A 23,047-nucleotide genomic window follows, 5' to 3' on the forward strand; every position below is an offset into this window, starting at 1 on the left:
CTCGTCATAGAATAGAATTTATGGGTGCCTACCATCAGAGGCAATGTACTGGAATCACCCAGACAAAGAACTCTTGCAGACTGGTTAACAAACTTTGTTCTAGAAACCCAGGAAGAAATCTACCCTATTAAAATTCCCTCCAAAAGTGCTTCCAACTGCAAATTTTAAAAAGAAAACTTAGGGTGACACAAACAGAAAAGACCAAAACATGTATGTATGTATGTATGTATGTTTCTGTACGCCTAATAGGTCTTTCTGTGTGTGTGTGTGTGTGTGTGTGTGTGTGTGTGTATGTTTCTGTACACCTAACAGTCTTTCTCTTCTTTTGGTATCACAAGTTACAACCCAAAGGCCCAGTCATACAGGACAATAAAATACAATAATTAGTGATGAAAGTGGCAGCTGTGTTCATGGGCCACACCCAAAAGCTGTGGGTAAGCTGCATACCTCAATTAATGATGGGATCCATATTTGAAGAAAATTGAACTTGCATTATAAGCCCGGGTCCCGTTTTGACATGCACAACATCTAAGAATTTGGCTGGTTTCACCCATGACCCTGTTTTCAGCTGCCTGTCACATAAGATTGGGATTTAACATCTCACTGATCTGTTTTCTAGGGAAAACTACCCCCAAAGCAAACAAGGGCATATGCTTAGGCTTTGGTGTTTCTATGAAAACAAGATGCAGCATGACTCACTGCTCTTGTTGAATTACATGCCTTATGTGAGCTAGGAGGGAAAAAAAACACTGTTAAATGTGTTAGAACATTCATGAGAATGGCTGAAAGAAGCTATTTAGAAGAGATATTTGTAAAGGCAGATTCGCCTGTTAAAACACTAGTACTACAAGAGGTATGGTTCAACTTCCAAGAGTTTCCAACAATTTGTTATAACCTAGGTTTCTGCTACAGTCTGTGTTTGATAAAAGTACTTGATTCTGGAATTTGTAATGATTTAAGAAACAAAAATTATATACACTTAGACTGGTTACCTAGGCTTAAATTTACTCATGAAAATCAATCAATCTAACTTTTTAGATTCCATTACAGAAAACAATACATTGGTCTATTTCCTCTTAGGTCTAGTCCAAATAATCATAAGAATATGATTTTACAGGCATAAGCCACCGGTGCTCAGCCTGAAAAATTATACTTTGAAGTCAGCCCAAGCAGAAAAGTCCTTAAGACTTTTATCTCCAATTAACAAGTAAAAAAGGAGCTGTGGCTAACATGATAGATGGCTAACCTTGAGTAAAAAGCTAAGGGAGAGCACCCTGTCTTTAGTTCAAGCCCCAATACTGACATTAAAAACCAAAAAAGAAGCTGGGCACTGGTGGCTCACACCTGAAATCCTAGCTACTAATGAGGCTGAGATCTAAGGACAGTGGTTCAAAACCAGCCCAGGCACTAAAGTCCTTAAGACTCTTCTCTCCAATTAATTCCAATTAACCACCAGAAAACTAGAAGAGGTGCTATGGTTCAAGTAGTACAGGGCTAGCCTTGAGCTGAAGAGCTCAAGGACAGAGCTCAGGTCCAGAGTTCAAGCCCCACAATTGACCCCCCCCCCAAAAAAAAGTATTGGTGGGAAGGAACAGGAAGGAGAAATAGGAGAATAGAAAGAAGGGGTGACAGTGTCCAAAAAGAAATGTACTCATTATCAGACTTATGAAATAGTAAGTCCTTTGTACAACACTTACTATGTATTTTTTCACTTTTGGGGATTCTTTTTGTATAACTTCAATAAAGATTGTAAGAAAAGGTTAAAAAAATAAAAATACATGCAAGGGCTGGGAGCATAGCCTAGTGGTAGAGTGCTCACCTGGCATGCACAAAAACCTGGGTTTGATTCCTCAATACTACATACATAGAAAAAGCCAGAAGTGGTGCTGTGGCTAAAGAGGCAGACAACCAGCCTTGAGCAAAAAGTGTCCAAGGACAGTGCCCAGGCCCTGAGTTCAAGCACCGAGACTGGCAAAGAGAGGAAGGAAGGAAGGAAGGAAGGAAGGAAGGAAGGAAGGAAGGAAGGAAGGAAGGAAGGAAGGAAGGAAGGAAAATGTATTTTTGTCTAAAGCAGAACTTAGTATGTTTTAGAGATTTTTATAATAAGCACTTTTTAGGTCATTTTATATATAATCGGAAGTAACTTTAATACTTTATGACTTTTAAATACAAATAGGTTATATTTACAGAGTTTGAACACTAAAGTCTACTTTATTTTTAAAAAGAATCTACGACTCAGATATAATCTATTTCATTACATAAGCTTCAAAAACAACTTTAAACAATAACTTCATTTTTCCCCAGTTTTTCCAACCACAAGAATGATATCCACATTTCTTTAAACAAATATCTCAACCACTCAATGTGACAACTGGTGTACAGTTGAAAATTATACTACAATATATATTATACTGTCAAGAAACAGTGTCACTAAATATAATATATGACTTCCAGGACATTAAGCTCCTCAGATTTTGAAAATAGTTAACCTCAGTGATTCATAATAGTCATCAAATTGTTTGCTTTACAACCAAAGACATATGTATTTATCCACAGGTCATCTCAGCTTCACAATCACTCTGCATATGAGGAGACTACTGGGAACCATTATCCAGTCTCAGACTGTTCAGGAACAGTCAAAAGCCCTAGCATGTTATAAATAAATTTCATCATGCAATCTCTTTGTCAACATAACATCTTAATAATCAGTTCATAGTGGAAAAAATAGTCAGACTTTGTATACAGAATAACATATTTGTGAGGCAAAAACAAAAGAAGCCTCTTGGACTAGTCCATTTCCTCCTATAGACACAATTTGGGCTTAGCTACATGCGAAGATTTTTCTTTTTAAGCTGACCTCAGACTTCATCACTTTCACTTTATGGGTCATATATTGGACCTGGTGCTAGTTAGATTACCTCCTCATTACGGTTACTTTAACATCAGCTTTGTCCCAAAAGTCTGTTATTGGTACCAGATACTTGAATAGGTTAATCAAAGATCTAAATATTAATTTAACGAGATAGCTGTGAAGAGAGAAAGAGTATTTCATAATCAAAGTCTCTGGGGACGAGGCTCAGTAGTCTCAATTGTGCTTTTTAAATTCAGTTTAAGGTTTTTGGTGGCTTGTTGTTGCTCTTTTAGAGAATTTTGGTGTGTGAGTGGGTGTGCGTGGGTGTGTTTTTGTGTCAGTCTTAGTGCTTGAACTCAGGGACTGGGCACTGTCCCTGAACTTTTTTCTCAAGGATGGCATTCTAGCACTTGAGTCATTTCCTGCTCTTAATTTTTTTTAATCTATTTAATGTCATTCCCTTGAGGCTCTTAGCTTCAGTTGAGGTAGAAAATAGTCCCAAGAAAAGTTAGGCAACATTTTCTTGAATTTCTTCTAGCTTGTGCAAAGAAAATGGATCATTTTTTGTTTTGTTGTTGTTGTAATTGCCAGTCCTGGGGTTTGAAACTCAGGGCCTGAGCACTGTCCTTGGGGCTTTCTCAAGGCTAGAGTTCTATCACTTGAGCCATAGCACCACTTCCAGCTTTTTCTATGTATGTGGTACAGATGAATCAAATCCAGGCCTTTGTGCATGGTAGGCAGACATGCTACCACTAGGCCAAACTCCTGGTCCCACGATAGATAATTTCTAATAAGAGGGAAAAAATGAAAGCATATTAATTGTACATGTTGTTCACTTTTGGGCTCGCAGGTACAGAGACTTTCTATTAGGTGCAATATTATTTAAAAATTAAGAGTTTCAGAATTTTAACTCTCTAGAGTTCAAACTTATAAATTTCTGAAGTGCAAGTCATGAAAGCTTACATCAGCCTGTGGTATCTGTGATGGAGTACTTTGAACTGTGTCAACAAAGCTAAAATTTCTTTGGAGATAATATGCCAAAGTTATTCTGAATCGTGATAAGTTCTAGCCAAAGTTGCACTGTTTCCTTACATCTCTTGATATGTGCCAACAGCTACGGTTCAAAAATAATCTTACAAGGACAAAAGCATGTCAAACCTTGCTTACAAACTTTTTAAATTTTGTATCTGTGATTCACTTAATCTGCACATACTAGGAAAGTAATTTACAAGTTTCTATTAAAACAGGTAAGCATAAAATTTTCTAAAATGTCCTAACATAAAATATAACAATTGAGAAAAATATTTTACATAGAAAAGTAATATATATGCAGTCACAGATTAGTATACACATATTTAAAACAAGAGGTCTATTTTAAACTAAATCTTAAAATTCTGGAAAATTAAGCTCCAAAAAATGACACACTACATGCAGTGTCTTTGATATTAGGACAAGGAACAAAAGTGATGTTTCAAATAATAATTTATGGGTACCTAGAAGGAAACTAAGAAGGGAAAGCAATTAAAGCAAAACATGAAAGAAAGGACAAGATGACCATCATTGTATAAGTTCATAGTGCTCTAGGGAGCTTTTTCAACTCAAGGACCCATTGATACAAGACAATTCAAAGCTTAGGATTAGATAAAAATGTGTTAGTTAGTGACTTATTTATGGAAGGAAGAAATTGAGACAAAATAGGAAGAGTGTGGCCAGGACATCAAGTCACCATTGGCAAAGGACTACATAGCAAAAGCAGTGAGACTTAATGAGTCCAATTTATCTGTAAACTATACTAGCCTCTGAGGGAAGTGGGTGTGCCCTAAGAAGATTAGATGAATTCCTAACATGTTTTTAAAGCAGAATCGTGTGAGTCATTCAAAGGGAGTAAACAGGCACTTTATATCTATGCCTTTTAGTTCACCGATTTATTTCCTCCCTTTATCTTACCTTTAAAAATTGTCCTGAAAGCAATCCAATCCCTGTCCACTTCTGAATTTTTAGAAAATAATATGTATAGGAGCTATTTCTACCAAATCTCTTACTAAAAACATAAGTAATATCCCTATTTTTTTTATACTGGCCCCCTAAATGGGTAAGTTAGAGTAAAACTGGTACCATTACTTCCATCGCCTTGCAGGCAAATGTGTTGAAATAAAGACTTTCCTATTAAAGACCCCTTAGGGGCTGGAGGCATTACTCAAGTGGTAATTAGAGCATCAACCTAGCAAGTAAGAGGTCTTGAGTTCAATCCCTAAGATAGCCAACAATAACAGTAACAATAAAAAGACCTCTTTATAAAAAGCATCACAAGAAATGGGTTTTAAAAGTAAAGGCTTTAGAATGGATGCTGGATGACAATACAGTTAAGGGGTAGACAAGGGCTTTCCTGACCTAAGTTATGTGATTCAAATGCTGATTCATTTACTGAACAACCATATACTAGTCATGCACATTTCCATTCCCAAACTTTCTTTATCTTTTTATTAAATATTCTTGTTGCTTTTATTAAGATAACGTACAGTTGAGTTACCATTTCATACATACGTCAGGTAATAAATACATTTCTTTTTGAACATTCCTTTGCTTGACTCCTAGTTTTTCCCTCCTGTTCCCACCCACAAGTTACAGAATCATTTATAACACAGTGTCTACTGAGCACTACTGCTGCATTTAGTGTTCAAGAAGAAGAAGGGGGGGGAGAGAAGGAGGAGAGGAAGGGGAAGGAGGGACACGTGGAGGAGGGGGGTGGGGAAGCAGCAGCAGCAGCTGGAAGTGTTGCTATGGCTCAAGTGGTAGAGGGCTAGCCTTGCACACAAAAGAAGCTTGCAAAGGAATGATATACCAGTTAACAAGACAACCAAGCAGAGGTTGGAATGCCATAAATATTACCAGGGTCAAAACCCTGGCACTCAATAACCAGAGGTCATCAACATTAGCCATGAGAATAGTGAGGAAAGTATCAGGGAAAGATGGGAACAGACCTTTTTTGGTAATGCAGCACATCCTTGGAATAAGAAGCCATGTCAAACATCAACCTTTCCTAATAGTAGTCGTTAATGATGCTGGTGCTCTATAAACACAAAGGTATTTATAGAAATGTAGTCATCTGTGTAAAGCACTAGCAAGTCACACAGAAAGACACCCAGCAAACTCAAGGAGCAGGGCAGTACCCTTGAGCTGAAGAGCTCAGGGACAGTGCCTAGGCCCAGAATCCAAGCCCCCACAACCGAAAAATAAATAAACATTTTAATAAAAGCAACCATTTTTTTTTAATTTGAGATATTTGGATTTTAATGGATAAAGCACATTAAGGTCTTCAGAATTATGTATAATGAATTTTTTAGAAGTGAATTTTTACCAACAACCTAAATTTCCCTTTAACCTCCAAGATAAACATTTTTAAAATGTAAGATATCCAATATGTTTGTATCTCTTGCAACATTTAGTGTTAAATTTCTAAAGAAAGTAGTATTTTACATGGCCTGTTCATAAAACTTAAGAACATCTACATATGTTTAAAGTATCCATGGATAACAACAAATTAAATTTGTACTTAATATAAAAAAATTAAGTCACACTAAAGTATTTCCAAAAGAGTAGTATATGAGAAAAATCTGTCTAGGGGCCAGGGGTTTGGCCTAGTGGTAGAGTGCTTGCCTAGCATCCATGAAGACCCAGGTTCAATTCCTTGGTACCACATACATAGAAAAAAAAAGCCAGAAGTGGTGCTGAGGCTCAAGTGGTAGAGCTCTAGCCTTGAGAAAGACAAAGGACAGTGCTCAGGCCCTGAGCTCAAGCCCAGGACTGAAAGAAAGAATATTTTCAAAATAAATTCCAAAGATGGCCATTTGGCCATCTAAAAGCTATTTAGCTTTTAATTTCCATTTTAAAAGTCGGTGCAAGCAGAAATATGGTCTGGCAATGAGAACAAAGGGGTAGCACAAAAATGTAGGGAGGGAAAGGGAGTAAATACAGTCATTATATTCATTGTACGTTATGTAAAAACTAAATTAGCCGGGTGCCAGTGGCTCACATCTTTGATCCTAGCTACTCAGGAGGCTGAGATCTGAGGATCATGGCTCAAAGCCAGCCAGGCCATGGAAGTCCATAAGTCTCTTACCTCCAATTAACTACCAGAAATCCAGAAGCACTGCTGTGGCTCAAAGTGCCTGCATTTAACTGAAGAGCCCAGGCCCAGAGTTTAAGCCCCATAACCAACAACAAAAAGGGGGGGGATTAAATTTTTTTAAATAAAAATTGAACTATATAACTTGAAGATGGGGTTGGAGAGAGGGAATATAGGGAAGAACAATGGAAAGGTAACAATGGTCAAGTACAATGTTCTCATACCTGACTTACAGAATTATAATCTCCTGTACAAACATTTAACAGTAAAAAAAAAATGTTAAGTCAATGTGAAAAATAAAAAAGCCATATAAGATATTCCTCATCTTCTTTCCTACCTAGTTACCACCATTTGAAAACTATTCTGCTGTTGAGTATACAAATGGCGAATAGGATGATGCCTTAAACAGTTTGTAGTAGCACACAAAATTTTTTTCTACTTTCAGAGGAAACTTAATAGCAGGTACAGTACTGGTATCATAATATCACTTGGATCAAAATGTATTTGGGGGGGGGTTAGTGTCAGCAGTGGGACTTGAACTCAGGGTCTGGGTGCTATCCCTGAGCTTTTTCACTCAATACTAGCCACAGCACCACTTCCGGTATTCTGGTGGCTGACTGAAGAAAATGGTCTCACTGGGCAGGCTTCAAACCGGGATCCTCATACCTCTGCTTTTGAGTACCTAGGAATACCGATGTAAAACACAAATGCCCAGCCAGAATATTTCATAAACCCAATCATATAAGGACATTCACAGAGAAGCAAAATAAATTGTGTATCCACATAAAAGTGGACATAAACATATATTTCAAAATACTATTCAAGTGAACATTCCATTTAAGCTCCATTGAAGACAAGATTTCATTAAAAGTAAAGTCAAAGAATGTTATAAAATGCCAAGAAATAAGACGTTTCAAGAAACATTTTGTTCTAAAAAATTTATTTTTGAAAACTGCTCAAATATTGATAATTTAGTAGAACAAGAAAATAGAAAGTTGGGAGGAAAGGCAGTCCTTTCCAGAAAATGTAGACAAAAAAACATATACAACCATATCTAATAGTCTTAACTATATTTTTAAAGCTCTATCTGAAAGCACTTGGCTTTACCAACCCAAATTCCCAAAAAACATCTTCTAAAGATGATAAAAATGAAAGATGAGTTATGTTTCCTATCTAAGAAACATTGGAGATTGGAATGCAATGCTCTTAAAAAGAAAGTGTCCTGCTGTTAAAAAGAAACAGTGACCATAACAAGAGTATCTTCTTATAAAGGAGCTATCACTACAAAAGTACAATAACCCAATGATCTGAACAACATTCTTTCTTGCAATTTTTCCCTTTTTGGTATGTGTGTCAGGCACTGGGTAAGAGGAATGATCTTTTTTTCTTCTTGAGGGAAAATATATACAAACAGTAAAACCAATGTGTGTTGAGGGAGATACCACAAATAGGCAAAGCAAGTATTTTTTCTGACTTCTAAAAAGATACCATATATGTGCATAGTCAATGAAAGAGGCTGATGTATTTTTTTAAAGAAGCAAGTTCCATTATTTGTACTACAAAGAAATGCTTGTAAAAAGAATAAATTTATTACAGGTTAGAGGCATAAATAACCTTGAATAAATTCATAGATATTAGAATTGTGTTTTTAAAATATTCATGGTGCTTAGTATGGCAAACTTCTTGCCGTTTATTTAAACTAAACTAAAACAAGGTTAAGGATGTAGCTCAGTGGTAGAGCATTTACTCAGTATGAATATGGCTTTAAATTCAATACCACAAACAAAAGTAAAAATCCCAGCGCTGGTGGCCTATAATCCTAGCTACTCAATAGGCTGAGATCTGAGGATGAGGTCCAAAGCAAGTCACGACAGGAAAGTACATGAGACTCTTATCTCCAATTCACCAGCAAAAAGCCATTAGTGGAGCCGTTTGTCAAATAGTAGGAACTGGCCTTCACCAAAAAAAAAAAAATTAAATTAAATTAAAAAAAACTTGAGGACAGTGCTCAGTCCCTTGGTTCAATACTCAAGACTGACAACGAATAAAATGAATAAACAGATAAGTAAAGAAAGAAAGAAAGAAAGATGCTAACTACAAAATAGACATTCCTAATTTATGGGTTCTAAGATGTGAAGCACCTTGCTAATCATAGACAGTACATGATAAAGTCATTATTAGAGGAACATTCAGTTGTCAAAGTAGCAGGCTGCCTTTTCTTCTGTTAGAGATAAGTTCATCCATCAAAGAGATTCATCAGTAACTCTTATGCACATACATTCCACAACAGAAACAGCTGTAAATGCCCCTTAAAGGACAGATCTCATACGCATAATAACTCAAAAGAAACCAATTCACAAATAAAAAACAGACTTAATAAATAGGGCAATACAGAGTGAAAGTGGAGAGCCATGGCTCCTAATAGCAATGCCTGGCCAGTGTCAGATCTACTGGGAGCTCCCTATAAAATGAGATTAAATGGTAGCTCCCAATAAGATATGTCCATGTCCTAACACCCAGTCCCCATGACTATTAACTATTTACCAAAATGGTTTTTCCAGATATAACTAGGTCACAGCAATTGAGATGAAATCCTCCTGGATTGTCCATGTAGGCCCAAACCCAATCACAATCTATCTCAAAAGAGACAGAAGAGAATACCCAGACATTGGAGAAGATGCAAAATAACCACAGAAGCTGAGACTAGGAGACAGACACACGAAGGGTTACAACCTGACAAATATGGGTATGGATACAGAGGAAAAAGAAGCAATCCCTATTATTCCTGGCAACATAAGTGAGTACAGCCAATGCACAATCTATAGGAAGGTTTTTCAAAATGTTAAAAATTAAATTCCCAGTTCTCCAGTAAGGAGAGAGAGAGAGAGAGAGGGAGGGAGTGTGTGTGTGTGTGTGTGTGTGTGTGTGTGTGTGTGTACCAGAGAGAAATGAAAATAGCTCACACTTTCTGCACTATTACCTATATTCACTGAGTATTTATTTACAACTCTCATGGAATCAATCCAAGTGCCCACCAACAGATGAATGAATGGATAAAGGAAAAATGATACAAAAACATCTGAAACTATTTATTATTATTATTATTATTATTATTAAACTTTGGCGCTAGGGGTTGCATCAAGGACCTGAGCATGGTAAGTTTGAGTTCTACTATGTACTTCCTAACAGAAGAAGACAGGATGAACAAAGGGATGATCAAAAAGAATTTAATCCATTACCTGACTTATGAAATGGTAACCCCTTAGTGATAATAGCAATAAATTATATTTAAAAAAAAAAAAGTCAGGGGCCGGGAGTTTGGCCTAGTGGTAGAGTGCCTGCCTAGCATGCACAAAGACCCAGGTTCGATTCCTCAGTACCACATATATAGAAAAAAGCTGGAAGTGGTGCTGAAGCTCAAGTGGTAGAGCCCTAGCCTTGAGAAAGTCCAAGGACATTACTCAGGCCCTGAGCCAAGCCCAGGATTGGCACCAAAAAAAAAAAAAAAAAAAGCAGGAAGGCTCAGGTGACTCATGCCTAGAATCCTACCTACTGAGGAGGCTGAGATCTGAGAATCACAATTCAAAGCCAAAGCCAGCCCAGGCACTAAAGTCCATGAGACTCTTATCTCCAACTAACCACCAGAAAACTGGAAGTGTCAGTGTGGCTCAATTGGTAGAGTGGTAGCCTTGAGCTGAAGAGCTCAGGGACTGTGCCTAGGCCCAGAGTTCCAGCTCCAAGACTGACCATGGGGGCGGGGAGTGGAAGAAAGACAGGGAACCAGTAGTTCATACCCATTAACCTAACCACTTGGGTGGCTGAGATTGTGGAGATTGTGATTCAAGGCTAGTCTAGGCAGAAAAATTTCCAAGACACACTTCTTAACAAAGAACTGGATAAGTTGGCACAGATATATTTTCCTAGCTCCCAGGAAGCCTGACACACAGGTATATTTCACCAGGCACATGCCCAGTAAACAACACCCTAGTTCCAAAAATAACTAGCAGAAAATAGGGCTACATGTGTGGCTCAGTTATGAGAGCACCTGTCTAGCAAGCACAAGGACCAGAGTTCACAATCCAGTATGAGTGGGAGGGGGGGAATTTTACATTTTACGACAAATCTGAGGGACTTAATTTAAACAAAATAAACCTGGCATAAAAAGATAAATGGAGTGCATTCCCATACTAAAGCTGTTGGGGAAGTCATGGACGCTGACAGTAGAACAGTGTTTATGGTTGGGGGTAGGTTAGGAGATATTGGTAAAGGACAGAAAATTTCAGTGGAAACAGTAAGTTCAAGACATCTATTGCATAACAGTGATTATGGGTAATAGCAATGTATCATATTCTCAAAAATCACTGAGTAGAAAATCTACTGTACAACGTGGTGATTATGTTAACAACAATGTACTGCATTCTTGAAAATTGGTAAGAAACTATATTTTAAATGTCCTTACCACAAAAAATGATAAGTATGTGAGTAATGTATAACTCAATTAGTTTGATCTACCCAGTTCATAATGCATACATATTTTAAATGATAAATACAACAAATAATACAAATTACATTTGCTAATTCAAAGCATTAAGAATGAAGATATGCCAACAGCTGCCTAAAAGAGGAAGAGGCACTTGGTCTGAGATACAGCATAGGGTAAGTATACAAGGAATGTCAGGAAAACTACTGAAAACAAAGTAAGAATGACCGGTGCTATAAGGATTAAAGTCCAGTGGTAGATTTGAATGAGGTTTTAAGCATATGAGATTATTTTTTCAGTAAGTCAAAATATTGGGAAGGAGTGTGTGTTAGATTTGAGGTATTCTAAAAAGAGAATGTTAAGTACACTAGAAAGATCAAGCTCTAACTTTACAGCCTCCCTACCTAATGAGGGAGGCCTCACTAGCCAGGTGCAGTTATTTCACATACTTTTTCATGTACTAAGGAAATACCAAGTATACAGGCAAAGACACATGCTTCTCTGCCAGAAGCTTGTGCCATTCAATGGCCTTTCTCACAGTGACTTAGGTACAGGATTTGTCCTTAAGCCTCCTTTTTCTTTTAACTGCATGGTAACTGAAGCATCTCTGTCCTTATAAGAGCCTGACAAATATTTATTATGTGAGTAAGTGCTCCTATTAAGAGGTAAAGAGACATTAAGCAAAAGGAACAAAATGAAGTTTCACATGGGAGATAAAAAAGATAGAAAGAAGGCAAAGAAGGGATGGGCACAGCTGCTCAAGAGAAAGTTACTTAACCAGTTTGGGGACTTTCTCTGAAGCCAAATGAACTCTCACTCCTCCACCCAAATCGCTCCTGGCACTAGCCTTCCCCAGTTTCCACCTAGTCTTGTGGAACAGGCTCCAAACCAATCTTTTCTTTTTCCAGGCTCAGGTTTTGAAGCTCTGGTTCTCCCCTGCTACTTTCCTCATCTTTAGTAAGAATAATGGCTCTGAACCTCATGTCATTTTTGAAGAACTAAAATAAATTATATGTAAAGCACTTAGAAGTATCTCTGACTCAATATCGGCTCAGAAGTATTAACAGAAACTTTTATTATTATCAAATCTTTAGTTTTAGCAGTGTTGGGGGTAGAACCCAGGGCCTTGCACTCTACCATTGACATATATCGCTAGTCATTCCTTAGTTTCCCATTAACTAAGAAACAAAATGCAAATTTTTACTACAGCAGCCAAGATCTGAGCCCTCTCAACCATCTCACTCTTCCCTAATCTACCTGTCCCATTCATAAACTGCATTTCATTCCAGGTTTCACAGACATACCTATAAGCCCAACCAACAACTTGGAAGGCTGAGATGGAGGATCTAGAGTTAAGGAAACACAGCAGAATTCCAACTCAAAAATAATAAGAATGGTGATGACAATGATGGAAATGATGATGAATACATTTCAACCCTATTGATACGTTGTCAGAACTGAAGGTGGTTTTGTCTTAGCTGTCCTCTCTGCAAAGAACCTCCCTTTTCCTCCTCCCACTCATCACCTATTCCATGTTCACTAACTGCTGGGATACCTTTGACCACTCAGCCTCCTACCTCCACGCTACAGCTGCTATCTGTAGAGGCCTACCATCCATGAAGCATACTTGTATTATGAAAATCTCAGCTTATATGGCAGTTTCTTGCTAGTAAGAGGGGCTGCTGGATTGAAGAGATGCACTAATTTATCTGCTCATTCCCTGATCATTGCATAAAGGAAAGCAAACACACACACACACACACACACACACACACACACACACGATTAAAAGATTGCTATATAAAGTTTTTAACCTAGTATCTCGTTAAGAATAAGAATTGAAAACCAAGTGCCTTTTTAAATTTTATTTAATATGCTGTATTTATTTAACTCACAGAACCTGAAATGTTCACACTTTTTCCTTCAAATCTCAAAAGAAAACCCAACATAGAACATTCTTAAAAAGTTGAATGCAGGGCTGGGAGTTTGGCCTAGTTGTGCTTCCCTAGCATGCACAAAGCCCTGAGTTCAATTCCTCAGTACCACATACACAGAAAAAGCTGGAAGTGGCACTGTGGCTGAAGTGGCAGGGCGTTAGCCTTGAGCAAAAAGTATCCAAGGACAGTGTTCGGGCCCTGAGCTCAAACCCCAGGACTGGCAAAAATAAATAAAAGTGAATGAAACAAAGTTAGTTGAATGATACTAGAACTCATATAAGCTTTCAAATTAATAAATAAGAAAAAATACTAAAGTAATTCCAACTGTAAGCGGTATAGTAACAAGTTTACATTTAAAAATAAAAATTATGCCAGCAAAATTCTATAATTAAGTTTTGATATCTTGAAGACAATTTTTTGACATACTGCTATGAGCAGGCTTCTCAAGAGAAAAGGACATCTATATAAACATTATAGAATCCTTGATAACTGGGCAGAAGATATTGTTCCATATTTTACTATGTCAAAGAGATTTAAATTCTATTTTGAGAGAGGCAGTTAGCTACTTTATTTAATATAAAAATACTCACTGGTAAGCAATTCACTGTTTCAAAGCCCAGTGTATATAAACTAATTTTATCAAAACAACAGTCTGGAAAGTCCCTCAAATTTATTGTAACAGGATGAGTTTCACATGAAAACTGCTATCAACTTCAGTAAATATAGCTAAGATAAAGTCAGACAGGATGGTGACAGAGGTTTGTAGATTTACCCTGCCCCCCCCACCCCCAGTCATGGGGCTTGAACTGTGGGCCTGAGCACTATCTCTTCAGTTCAAGGCTAGTACTCTATCATGCTAAGCCACAGTGCCATGTCCAAGGTTTGTAGATTTTTACTGTAATGTAGAAATAGTCACTTAGACTATATTACCCAAGAAATTAAAATTCACACACACAGATAACTAAAGCAATAAAGGACTTTTTCATGTGCATTTTAGTTCTAGACAAAGACTGTTCATAGGGCTCTTAGCAGATAAAAAGAAATTATTAGAAAGGATCAGAAAAAAAAGAATCAGTAACATTTGGAAATCTACTTATGAAGCCAGTTTAATGGAGGCTTTAAAATACATTAACCAAGACACTTTTGACAGTATGAATATTATGCCACACATATGTTTTACACAGGCAGTCTCCTTCATTCACTTTTCAACTTACATAAAGCTAGAGCTATTTCTGTCTCTGGGACGATAATGGCAACCATAGCCACAGGAGAACAGTTGGGGATGGCTTAGATTTCAACGTTTTCCAAAGCTCATTAAGCTATGGACAAAACAGTTTATTTGGGACCCAACGAAGACTGCTGATGGTCAGTTTTTGTCTCATCTTCACCATTTTGATCTTCACAATTTTTTAAGATTTCCAAACTTACCAGAAAACAGAAAAAAAAACTACTCATGCAAAAAGTGTCATTCTTTACAAGGCAAAGCAATAAATGTCTTTTTATAAGTCACAATGTTTGACACAATGTTTGACACATTGTTAGGCACTATATATACACAATTTATGTACTATATATTTCTGCTCTTGAAGAGTTGATTGTGAATATGTTAGCATTTATCATTTGCCTCTCATTTTAATCCCTGTTAGTTTTTTTGTTTTTTTGGTTTTTTTTGCCAGTCCTGGGCTTGAGCTCAGGGCCTGAGCACTGTCCTTGGACTTTCGCAAGGCTACAGCTCTACCACTTGAGCCTCAGCGCCACTTCTGGCTTTTTTCTATGTATGTGGTACCGAGGAATCGAACCTGGGTCTTCATGCATGCTAGGCAAGCACTTTAACCACTAGGCCAAACTCCCGGCCCCCTGTTAGGTTTTTTCCAGTCAACTTTGAATGATAATGAAGATAGAATAATCTAATGCTAATGTTGCAGAATCCTCCTTTGATTCTGCAAATAAGCAGATGATGTTGGGAGAATCATTTCATGTCACCCTACTCATTGTAACTGTCTTGTGGTCTGTGTCCTATCTGCACTTTTTCCTTCCCCCACTGCTGCACTGCACCTCCTGAGCTTCCATTTATTTACATTCAGATGGCTGAGATATTTTTGGCAATTGGCTTCCAAATGGAACCATACTTCAGGCAGCTGGAGGTAACTGGCACATAGTTTTGCTTTCATAAGTTATCCATACATAAAATCACTGTAAGTTCTGTTTGTACATGTGTGTGTGGCGTAGATGTTTTAATTTATATATGTGATTGTGTGTGTGTATGTGCACGCGCGCACACGCACGCGCATGCATGTGTGTGTGTGCACACGCCAGTATTCGGGCTTGAACTCAGTGCCTGGGCACTGTCCTTTAACATTTTTACTCAGGGATGGCCCTCTATCACTTGAGCCATAGATCCACTTTCAGCTTTTTAGTAAGTAACTGGAGATAAGAGTCTCACAAACTTTCCTGCTCAGGATAGTTTGAGCTGCCATACTCTGATCTCAGCCTTCTGAGTCACTAAGAGACAGGTATGAGCCACCTGTGCCTAGCTATAATTTTTTTTTTCCAAGACAGGATATTTCTGTAGTAGTCCTAGCTGGCTTTGAACTCACAATCCTGTCACCTCCACCTTCACCTCCACCTCTTGGTGCCCTGGAGGCATCCATCTGAGAAGCAGCTGCAGCAACACTGGTACATAAACCAAGCCTCCAATGAGAAGAGAAAGGAGCAGAACACCTCCTATAGGCATAATCTGGCAAAACACCTGAGACAGAGTCCACTCTCCTGATGTTTGCAGAATGATTCCTGGTAATTCCTTGTTGTGAGGAATTGGCAGAGTAAACAAGGCTAAGTATTTACTGGTTTCTTTGCAACACTACTTTCCCTGCTAGATGGCCATAAATCACTGGTTAAGACAACAGTTTTGAAGCAAAGCAGCAGTTAGCAGTAAACAAAGGCTTTGTGTCCTCTTTGAAAAGACTTTCATTACAACTGGCCAAAACCTACTTATGTAAGAATAGAGAATTTGTCTGATTTTTCTTTCTCAGATAACCACCTCACTTCCCTCTAACCTTCCCCTGGTTCTCTCCAGTCACACCCATTTGTGTTGCTAAGAAACCTAACGTATACTATTTCCTGGAAGAAAGTGCAGGTGGGTATCATAGCAATACTCATTTTATCAACTGGAGAAAGGGAAAAGAGAAAACTTACCTCATATATTCCCTATGTTCTCTACATATACTATTTCATTTAACTATTACAACAGCCCTAGGCATTACTGTGTCCTTTACAAATGAAGTGCAACACAGTTACTTTACTTGCCTATGCACATACAAATAAGTGAAAGAACCAGGATTTATATCAGTAATTATTACGCGTATTATTAGGATTTGCCCTCTTTTATACCTGTTTTGTGGCTTTCTCAAAACATTCTGTATACACAAAGAATTCCATACAGTAAAATAGTATTTTAAAATGGCAATTTTAAGTATGATCCAAAAAACTTTTTTTCAAGTATTTAAAATTAAACAAGTTCTGTTGTTGTTTTGTTTATTTTTGTCAATTGTAGAGTTTGAACTCAGGACCAAGGCACTGTCCCTGAGCTCCTTCTGCTCAAGGCTAGCACTCAACCATTTTGAGTCACAGTGTCACTTCTAGTGTTCTGGTGGTTACTTAGAGACAGATCTCAGCCTCCTCAGTAGCTAGAATTACAGGCATGATCCACCGGTGCCCAGCTTAAACATGCTTTAAATGTATTATTTTGTATACTTTTTCTCCATTTGCTTCTAATATTGGAATATTTTTCCTTAAGAAAAATAAGACTTTTATGTTTAAAAATAACCTCATGTGTTCAACATCAAGGTTCAAAGTGTTGAATTTCCAGATTTAAAATACACTCTGAGGGGTTAGGAGTTTGGCCTAGTGGTAGAGTGCTTGCCTAGCATGCACAAAGACCCAGGTTCGATTCCTTAGTACCACATACATAGAAAAAAGCCAGAAGTGGTGCTGAGGCTCAAGTGGTAGAACTCTATCCCTGAGAAAGTCCAAGGACAGTGCTCAGACCCTGAGCTCAAGCCCAAGACTGGCAAAAAATAAAATAAAATATACTCTGACCAAATGATATTTACCAAATCTGCTTGTCAAACTGCTACTCAAACAATGAACTACATCAAACCTTCAGGTCTATTTTTTACTATATTTATTCCTGTTAAACCAAAGAAAAATAGATATATATGATAAACACTTTTCAATCTATGACTGATTGCTTTACTGACAATTACAATCTCGTTTCAAGTATTATACTAAGGAAATAGTCCTTTAAACCCTATTTTAAAATTATTATCTGGTTGCCAGTGGGCTCATTCCTATAACTCTAGTTACTGAGGAGGCTGTGGAAGAGGACTAGCCAAGCAAGCTGGAAACTCTGAGTTTAGAACAAAACCCAAACTAGGGAAAAAATAATAATAAAAGCCAAATTGCAGAGATTTTTAAAGAAATGGGTGAAACATCAAAAAGAAAAATAATAGCCTCAATGGTTATCTTCAAGTATTAAGATTTTCAAAAGAAAACATAATCCAACTAAAAGTTTAAAATTCTTACAAACAGAAATATTCCAGATAGAAAACTGAAATTTTTGTATCTTAAAAAAAAGAAAGAAAAAACCCAACTTGTAAATTTCTAAAAAATTCTTCATCCATGCTATTAGGAAATTTGAATCCATAAAATTAATAGTAATAGAGAATTAAGCCATCTGTTCAAATGAAACAAAAGATAGCTAATAGCTTCAGTCTGGATCAACAAATACTTTCTCTTTATTTTCATGTAACTGAATGTGCTTATTAAATTATTCCAATCTGCCACTCATTAGTTGTAGTTACTGGACCTTTGACAAGTTATTTGTCATTGTTTGCAGGATGGAAGGAGACAGATAGAACACCAATATTTTTCAAAACTTAAGTCTTCTAGATCTTTCATTTCCAAACATGGCAAGTTATATGTATAGTAAGTGAAGTCTGAGGAACAAAAGCAGAAACAGAAAGAGCCCACAGATGTGTCACTACTAATAATGTAAAAAACAAGGGAGATTAGAATAACTAGATGTTTTCTTTCTGCAATTCCAACAGGACATGTGTAAAAATATAAAATAAGAATAAACACCTATGGTATTTTGTGCTGATTAAATGCTACTTGAATATGCATCCAACCTACCTTTCACCTTAAAGTAATAAAGTCATTCTGCTAACCCTGGCACAGTTTAATATTGCTCCAATGAACATAGTCCAATTTCCTGATTCTCTCTGCCAAAATAAGCAAACTCCTTAGTTTGATCTAATAGCAAGCTGCAGAAAATTTATCCATGTACATTTCAAGAGCCACACTTTTTTACTACAAAAAGGGAATTTAGAAATCACCCATGCCCTTGTTTTATAGTTAAGAAAATTAAGGTCCAGGAGTTCAATGACTTGCTAAAAATCATACACTAAATTACTGGCAGGTTTGTCAATGTTTTATGCAAAGAATTATCTAAAAAAACTAACATATTTAAAAATATTATTTATATGCATGGTATTCTTAATATGTGGCTATTAGATCCAAACAGTACAAGAGCAAGAACTCAATATTTGCATACCCAATGCTATGGACATGGTATTGGAAATATAAACACAACTACATAGACATAAAAACCTATGACTCTACAGATACAATGTTTTATTTCATAAATTAATACGTATCTATGATATACAAACCCTTAGCCTCGTTACCACATACACAGAAAAAGCTAGAAATGGTTCTGTGGCTAAAGTGGTAGAACTCCAGGCTTGAGAAAGTCCAAGGACAGTGCTCAGGTCCTGAGTTCAAAGCTTGGGGCTGGCAAAAATAAAATAAAATGAGCATGGGCCAGGTGCTCATACCTATAATCCTAGCTACTCAGGAGACTGAGATCTGAGAATCATGATTCTAAGTCAACTTGAGCAGCAAAGTTCCTGAGAGACCTTATCTCCTATTAACCACTCAAAAACTGGAAGTGGCTCTGTGGTTCAAGTAGTAGAGCACCAACTTGGCAAACAAGCCAAATGACCATAAAGCCATGAAGTCAAACTCCTGTACTAGAAGGGAGTGACAGATATGCCCCTCTTACATTCTCTAGGGACCATTCATGCAGCAATAGTAATGATTTGGTGTTTCTACACTGCTACACAGTAAAGGCAGGGCCCCTAATAGTATGACCGAGGAGTTTACCTCCTCTGGCCTTTCCTTTCAATGTTGATGTCCCTATTCCTTCAAATGCCTCTAATACTACCATCAACTACAACTAGTAAAGGAAGTGTGGATTTTGCTTTCAAGAAGTCTAGTTAGAGAAATAGAATACATGTAGATAGTAATTAACTAATAACACAGGCAGCATTAGCTACAACTATTAACTAATTAGGTTTATTTGTACATGACTCACAGAATCAATCTTGTTTCTTCTGGTTATACCTTGAGCATATAATTAAATGTTGAAGTGAATGGCAAATGCTGCTCCATTTAGTTCAAAGGAGGAAAAACAAATGAATTGTAACAGTAGAAAGACACTACAGGCAGAAAATGAGGGTCCTGATGGGATTAGTGGTCCTGATGGCACCCGATGGCAGTAAACAGCTGAAGCACATTTCATGAGAACACACAAAGCTGTGTGAGGGCCAGTGAGAAACCTCTCTTTAAGATATCATTACAGAGAACCTAAGTGTTCTGTGCAGAAGACTTAGATGTGGAAAGAAGCTCAAGATTATGCTGTTGGCACCCAGCCTGAATCCTCAAGAACCTTTCTATACATTTGGCACACCCATCCCTCACTGTGCTCCTACATTGCTATTTACAATTCATTCCATGAGAACAACAGAGCTCCTCTACCCCTACCCAGAACCACTGGCTGCCAATCACCAACAAAAGCCCATCTCTTACTTCAGGGTAAGACAATGTAGGGTGCAATTCTCTTCCCAAGCTCCCTGCTGAATCAGGACAGGCTAGGTATTCCCAGAACTCACATTTTCATTCGCTTCTCCTGCTTTACCATCCTGCTCTACTCACTATCCTGCAAGCATCGTTTGGAAGAAGACCCTTCATGTAATCCCTACTGTTTTTGGAAAATGCCACATTAGAAAAACAACAACTATGTTTATGAAGAAAAGGGTTGCACACAGAAAGCTAATCCAGTTTGGAAAAAGAATGCAGAGCAGATTGGCTGGTGAGTACTGGGATAAAGGAATGACTGGGAGCCAATTAAGGATGCAGATCAAATTGATAAATGTTTTCTAGAATGTGAGAAAAAAGAGAGAAACCTAGAAAACACTGGCCTGAGTACAGAAAAAAAATCAAAGATCACTTTTCAGTGTTGTATTTTTTCCTTAAAAAGCTAAACTGTTTCTTTAGTAGCGTTTTCAATATGATACTATGATTTTTTTTTTAAATCCACACATTACCAAAGAAGGCCAATCGAACCTAATAAGCCAAGCAGTGTACAAATACATGAAGAGAACTAATAACAAAACTCTTAAAAATTCTCCCTTCTGGGCCGGGAGTTTGGCCTAGTGGTAGAGTGCTTGCCTAGCATGCACGAAGACCATGGTTTGATTCCTCGGTACCTGCATAGAAAAAAGCCGGAAGTGGTGCTGAAGCTCAAGTGGTAGAGTCTAGCCTTGAGAAAGTCCAAGGACAGGGCTCAGGTCCTGAGCTCAAGCCCAGGACTGGCAAAAGAAACCACAAAAAAACAAACTCCCTTCTATTTGGGGCCCTAAATATGAAGATAAGGTTAAACAGAATTCTTAAGTATTTATAAGAGGTTGGTTTTGTAAGTTGGTCTGGTCATGTTAGATTTTACAGTAAGTAGCTTAAAAAAAAATCTTTACTAGAGTCAGTAGCAGACTGTTTGAGTTGGAAATGCATCCAAACAGGGTAACATCTGGTTTTCATCTATTCCTATGAGACCTAGTGTTTTCAATAGAAAATTAGATACTGGGTCTTGGGTTAGAAAAGAAGGACAATGTAAAAACAAGCAGGCTAAGAGATGAAAGAAATGATGCCTCGTCCAAGAAAGAGTTTATTCCATTATATAAACTTTCAATCTTAGAATATGGGAATCAGCCCAACATTATCAATACTTAAATTGTTTTCTTTCTATCCAAGATAAACTAAGCTTCTTATGTTCTTAGTTCCCTTTCAAAATTCAAACTTGGCAAAAATATCCATAAATAAAAATGGAGAGCTTCATTTAATTAGTAGCAACTGTATGTTACAAGATTCAATAGAGACAGCAGAAGGATGCCACTAAAACAGTTATTGTAGCAATACACTATTTTATCTCATTAACTATTTCTATATATTAAAATTTATATCCAGCATCTACCAAAATTTAAAATACACATAATTATTGACTCAGTGGTTTCACTGACAGAGACTTCTTTCACTTAAAAAAGAACATTCAGGTGCAATGGGACACTTAGATCAGGAAGATCAAGGTTCAAGGTTAGCCTGAACAAAAATGTTCACAAAACTGTGTCTCAATCCAGCCACTAGTGGCTCGGGCCTGTAATCTGACCTACTCAGGGAGCTGAGAGCTAAGGTTCACAGTTCAAAGCCAGCTTGGGCAGAAAGTCCCTGAGACTCTCATCTCCAATAAACTACTCAGAAAAAGCCAGAAATGATGCTGTGGCTTAAGTGGTTAAGTGCTAACCTTGAGCACAAAGAGGCTCAGAGACAGCGTCCAAGCTCCTGGTTCAAGCCCCAACAATGACAAAAAAGAAAAAACCCCAATCCACAGCTGGGTGTGGTGATGCATGTTTTAATCCCAGTTGTGTAGGAAGCATAAATCAGAGGATTTACTTTAAAAAATAAGAGCAAAAAGGACTGAGGGTGTACTCAAGTGGCAGAGCACCTGCCTTACAAACATAAAAACCTGGGTTAAAACCCCAGTATTGTCTCTCCTCGGCCCCTTCCCCCAAAACAATATAAAGGGAACTGATTAGGAAGTTACGATACATTTTATGCTTGATAGTATAAAAGTAAAAATTCTAAAAACTTACCTCTCAATTTTAAATTGCCATTCATGACAAAAAAAAAGTATAATTTATCTGTATAAGTCTTTTAAGTAATCTCTAAATGAACAGCAAAAAGCAGCACTTCTAGAATGTTTTCCACATCAATATCTCCAAGACAGGCTCCTAGAGAAAAAAGATTCTATAGACACCACATTAGGAAGATGTCAACTGACATCCATATTCATGGTAATTTATGGAGTCTATGAGATGTTTCAAGAGGTAGCTAATATTTTCCAGATTTGATAAAATGCAGACAGTTTCTGGTGACTCATACCTATAACCCTAGCTACTAAGGATCTGAGGATCACTATTTTACACCAAGCTAAACAGACAAATCCTCAAGAATCTTCTCTCAATAAGTCAACAAAGTACCAGAAGTAGTAGTAGAAGGAGTAGTTCAATGAGAGTATCAATGTTGGCTAAGCAGGAACATAAGGCCCTGAGTTCAAGCCCCAGCAGCACAAAAGTTAAGGGAAAAAAAACCAACTTGTTTAAAATCTTTCATAATCATCATCTCATTCAATCATCCTCTTTCCATTCTTTCACTGTCATTACTGCAATCATTCTAACATTGTAATTCATTATCTCAGG

General features: G+C 37.4%; 1 protein-coding gene across 5 annotated transcripts in view; it reads right to left on the reverse strand.

Annotated features, from left to right (window-relative positions):
• Pdlim5 (PDZ and LIM domain 5) overlaps nt 1–23,047 on the reverse strand; it is a 144,163-nt gene that overhangs the window by 73,624 nt on the left and 47,492 nt on the right. The gene's annotated exons all lie outside the window — the stretch shown is intronic.

The sequence above is a fragment of the Megascapheus bottae genome, chromosome 23 (genome assembly GCF_031878675.1).
Source record: "Megascapheus bottae isolate mThoBot1 chromosome 23, mThoBot2.hap1, whole genome shotgun sequence".
Taxonomy (NCBI): Eukaryota; Metazoa; Chordata; class Mammalia; order Rodentia; family Geomyidae; genus Megascapheus; species Megascapheus bottae.